The sequence below is a fragment of the Elephantulus edwardii genome, unplaced genomic scaffold, assembly GCF_000299155.1.
Source record: "Elephantulus edwardii isolate Elephantulus edwardi_28Jun2011 unplaced genomic scaffold, EleEdw1.0 scaffold00226, whole genome shotgun sequence".
Taxonomy (NCBI): Eukaryota; Metazoa; Chordata; class Mammalia; order Macroscelidea; family Macroscelididae; genus Elephantulus; species Elephantulus edwardii.
Genome location: NW_006399976.1, coordinates 3,387,623 through 3,393,237, shown reverse-complemented (window position 1 = coordinate 3,393,237; position 5,615 = coordinate 3,387,623).

The following is a 5,615-nucleotide window of genomic DNA, read 5'->3' as shown; positions in this document are numbered from 1 at the left end:
TCCCCTTTTCGTTATGAATTGGTGAAATCTCTCTCAGGGAGTAGTGATAGGGAATGGCAAAGGACACACTGACAAAGGAGATTAATCAGAACTGGCTTTGACAAGCACTGTGGCAATGGGACAATGAAAACAGACTTTCAAGGGGGAAAAAAAGAGGAACGAACTGGGGTGGGGGAGGATAGAGAAAATAGTGCAACAATGAATGAATGGAAACCCAAAATCTCTGTAAATGTTCATTAAAATTAATAAAATTTAATAAAAAGAACACCAACCAAAAAAATATTATTATAAGGGAGCTCCGGTGGTCTAGTGGTAAGAAGCTGAACTGCAATCCCAGATGTACGCAGTTTGAATCCACCAGATGCTCTGCTGGAGAAGGAGGGGCAATCTCCTCCTATACCAGTCAGATCCGATTTGATGGTACACACACACACACACACACACACATACACACACACAAGCATAAAAAAAATTTAAAAAAATATTTTTATAGATGAATACTCAGGTTCAACAAGTAGATCTAATCTTGGGAAAGCCATGATTACCCACTTAAAGATCGAAGTATTATATATGCTATTTGCGTTTTAGCTTTTCGTGCTAAGATGGCAAAATGCTTCCTACACTGGTTTTGCTATTTTGCTGGGCACCAATGAACATATGCTGTGCTAAAGGTGGACTAGAAGTATCCTTTATATACAGCATGTTCAGTGTGTTTGGGCAATTTGCATAAGATCCTTTCCATTCATGAGGTTGTCTTTTGATGTGGGGACTTTGGGGAAACCTGTGATTGCAAATTCTTCCTCCTCTCAGAGTCTCATTTACTAAGACCGGTACCGTGCTTTGCTGAGGAGCAGATAGTAAACAGCTTTAATGATTATGTCTAACCCTGGTTTTGTCAAATGCTTGCTATGATGTTACTGACCAGAAGTATGTACATTGCATCTTTAGGGGGAAAAACAGTATAATACCCAATTTGTACCTTTGTTGGTTAAGGGGAGGATTCCCCCCTTTTAAATAAAGTATTCTGTACAAGAAAAAAAGAAAGTGTGCATCAGGGCTATATCCTTTCTCCATTCCTATTCAATCTGTATGTTGAGCAAATCATTTGGGAATCTGGATTCTATGAAGAAAAATGTGGCATTAGGACTGAAGGAAGACTCATCAATAACCTGCATTATGCAGATGACACAGTCTTGTTTTCTGGAAGTGAGAAGGACTTGAGGCACTTGCTGCAGAAGATCAAGCACTGCAGTCTTCAATATGAATTGCATCTCAACATCAAGAAAACAAAAAATCTCACCACTGGACCTACAGGTGACATCCTGGTAGATGGAAAAAAGATTGAAACTGTCAATGACTTTATCTTACTTAGGTTCACAATAAATGCACTTGGACCAGCAGTCAGGAGATCAGGAGACGTATTGCACAGGGAAAGTGTGAAGTCAGGGACCTCTCCAAATTACTAAGGAGTGATGATGTCAGTTTGAGGACTAAGGTGCATTTGATTCAGGCCATGGTCTTCTCAATCACTTGTCATGCATCTGAGAGCTGGACAATGAATAAGGATGACAGAAGAATAATTCATGTCTTTGATCTATGGTGGTGGAGTACTGAATATCCCATGAACTGCTGAAAGAACAGATATGTCTTGAAGAATGTGCAGCAAGAGTGCTCCCTGTAGGCAAAGATGATAAAACTTTGCCTCACATATTTGGGTGTATTACTAGCAGAGGCTATACCTTGGAGAGAGACAGCGTGGGAAGCTGGGGGATATGGTGAAAGAGAGGGAGACCATAAGCCATATGGATTGACACAGTAACTGCAGCAATGGGCTCAAGTGTGTCAGAGATGATGAGGATGGCACAGGATAGAACAGGGTTCAGATCTGTTGTTCACAGGGTCACTCTGAGTTGTACTCGACTCAGTGGCACCTAACAACAACAACAAATATTAATGAGCTGAGGTAGACTGGTGTTGATAATTTTAGACACTCATATTATCTATTACTATGTCAGAAATTATAAACTGGAGAGAATTAGTGTCATATGCATTGGTTAAAAAAATTCCAATAAGGGAGCTCTGGTGGCCTAGTGGCAAGAAGCTGCACTGCAATCCCAAAGGCCCACGGTTCAAATCCACCAGATGCTCCAGTGGAGAAGGAGAGGCAATCTCCTCTTGTGTCAGTCGGATCTGATTCAGTGGTACACAACAAGAAAAAAAATTCCAATACCCATACTGTGATATACAGGATATTATCCATGCACATACAAAGAAGATCTAGTAATATAACTATTAGTCAAATATATGCACCAAACACTAAAGCCAAAGATGAAGACATTGTGGGTTTCTACTATCTGAAATTGATCAAACATGTAATCAAAGCACATTAATAATAACTGGTGACTGGAATGCAAAAGTTGAAAACCAAGAAGGACTGTTGTTGTTGTTTTTATTGTTATGCGCCAGCACCACAACTCAACGGCATCACTTCTCCTTCTATCATCCTTATTCATTGTGCAGCTTTCCAATGCATAGCAAGTAATTGCAAAGACTATGGCCTGGATCAAGTGCACCCTAGCACTTGGAAAAATGACCTTGGTGAAAAGCAAGGTCCAAGATCTCATGGTAGAATGTTGTACCATCATGAATCTCACTTGATAGACTCTAACAGTAGAATATAACAAACAGGATAGGATATCATTTTAATATTTTCATCGTAAAAGACTATGGCTTCCTTCTTGTCAGTCCGCAGATTGCCTTCTAAGCATGCAGGTTTTGATGAAATCAGCTGCTATGTAGAAGCGGTTGCTATGGCAAGTAGCTGAAGGCAGCTTCTGGCACCAAACCTTTCTTACAACAGCTGTAAGGAACTCAGTTCTGCCAACAACCATAGGTGCCACATTAAGGGTAGATAGCTCCCCGTTTGAGCCTCCAAATGAGACTGCAGTCTTGTAATCCAGCTAAGGGATCAGACACTCAGTTTCCGGATTTACAGAAACTATGAGTCACCTACGACTTGATGGCACTGAACAACATAGAGAGACCAGTTGCCCTAGTGGACCGAAAGTAATGCTACCAAGTCAAAGGTGGGTGACTCTAATCCGTGGCCCTTGGGCCTGTTTTAAATTGTTGTTCATCAAACATTCTTCTAGGTCTTATAGCCCTTGTGTGTCCACTTGTGGTACAGAGGTAACTTGTGGTCGTCATGAAGCTGAACACTGTGACACTGATGTGTCAAATGCGATAACGGTTATCCATGGTGGACAGTGTTTGGTGGCGCTCCCTGGTTAAAACAAGCTTGGAAGCAGGAGTGGCGTCCACTTCCATAAATAGCTTGCCTCCAGAAACCCTATGAACCTGGAGAAAGGATGAAAGTCGTGCACGGAAGTGAGGCTATAAATACATGTTCTTTTAAGTGATTAAATAGCATTACCATTTAGTGGCAGACTTACCATCTTCCATTTAGGTAATTTAAGTTCAAATCCCAGTCAATATACTCCAACAGTAGCCATCACTAATCTGTCGTTTCTATGCTGAACAGGTTTCAGTGGGTCTTGCAGACTGAGACAGATGAGAAGGAAAGGCCTCGTGTTCTATTTCCACAAATCAGCTAATGAACACACAAAGACCTGATCCACAACAGGTCAGGAGGTTAGCTCAGCCCTGGGCAGCATCTTGTGCCACTGAGCATGAAGTTCTTGTGAGTTGAGGGCTGACTTGACACCAGCTAAAGACAACGTTTAGAGCAGTCTATTAAACAGTGATCATACCTAATACATGTTTTTGTTGTTGTTAGGTGCCATTGAGTCCTGTATGACTCATACCAATCCTATGAACAACAGACCCGAACCTTGTCCTATCTTATGCCAGACTCACAAGCTCTGACACACTCAAGCCCTTTGCTGCAGCCACTGTGTCAATCTACCTGGTTGAAGGTCTTCCTCTCCTTCTCCAAGCCTGGTTTAACTCTCTCCAGGAGAAACCTATATGTTCAATACTCTTCATCAGCATTACAACTCAAAGGCATTGATTCTTCTTCTGTCATCCTTAGTCATTGTCTACCTGTCTGATGCATAGCAAGTAATTGAGAAAACCATGGCCTGGATTGGGCGCACCTTAGTCAATAACCTATTCACATTGACTTGACCTAGCAATGATAACAAAATCCAGCAGGGCAACAAACAACAAATGCTGGCGAGATTCGGAGAGATTGGAACTCTTATTAACCAATAGTGGGAATGTAAACTGGTACAGCCACTATGGAAAGAAATCTGGTGTTTTCTCAAAAAGTTGGAAATAGAAATACCATTGGACCCAGTTATCCCACTACTGGGAAAATACCCTAAAGAAATCAGAGCCACGACTCAAACAGGTGTGTGCACACCCATGTTTATTGCTGTGTTATTCACAACAGCAAAGAGAAGGAAGCAACCCAGGTGCCCATCAACAAACAAATGGATAGAAAAGCTATGGTACATTCACTCAGTGAAACTGAAAAACAACGAACTCGTAAAACATTACACAACACAGGTGAGCCTGGAGGACATTATGCTGAGTGAAATAGCTTAGTCACAGAAAGACAGACACTGTAACACTGCTGTTATAAAATACAGTAGACATAAAGGGATTGGGGAGAGAATGGGAAAAGAGTGGATAGATAATGAACAGTACCTTAGAACAGAGGAGGGGAAGCACTGTCTGAAAGGAATATATGATTAGTTATTACATGTATGACAACAGTCTGGAACAAGGGGTGCTTGCGGGGGAAGAAACTGTTCAATGAAAAATAATAAAACTATAAATAAATAACAAAGGCTAAAAATAGTTGACTTTAAGGGAGCTCTGGGGCAGAGTGGCAAGAAGCTGCACTGCAATCCCAGAGGTACGTGGTTTGAATCCACCAGATACTCTGCTGGAGAAGAAGGAGCAATCTCCTCCTGTACCAGTCAGCTCTGATTTGATGGTACACACACACAAAATTTAAAAAAAAAATAGTTGACTTAAAAAAAAGCTTGACTTGGCAGAAATTATGTCATGTATTTACAAAATGGAAAACAACAACAACAAAGCAAAACCAAAAAGTAGTTGCCGAGGTTGTGCATCTAAATGGGTGTCCTTGTGGAGGTTTGGGATCCTGAATTTGTGGACATCCAGTCTAACTGGTCTAATGACATTTTCAGTGCTCCTGCTATACTCGCTAGTTCTGATGAGTGCCTGGGATATTAAATGCCAACAATCAGGCATCTGTGGCACAACAATTGCTTTCTATTCACGTGGGGCAATAAAGGAAGGGGACTGAGATACAGGAGCTCATGTGTGTGCAATGTGTGACTAATTGCGCCTGTGAACACCTGCCCCCTTTGCCATCAATCCAGAAAAACTAGATGAGGCACAGCTACCACCACTAATCAGTTTGATCAAAGACTCCATAGGAGAATTCTAAGGGAGACTTGATCAAAGATTCCATAGACGATCACAAGGAGTGACAATTTCAAATTGTCTTGGAATCTAGATTTTTCTGAAGCCAATGAGAGAAGAATAAAACCCCGAGATAATCTTTAAATTTATTCCCTAAGGGAGCTCTGGTAGCCTCGTAGCAGAGAAGCTGCACTGCA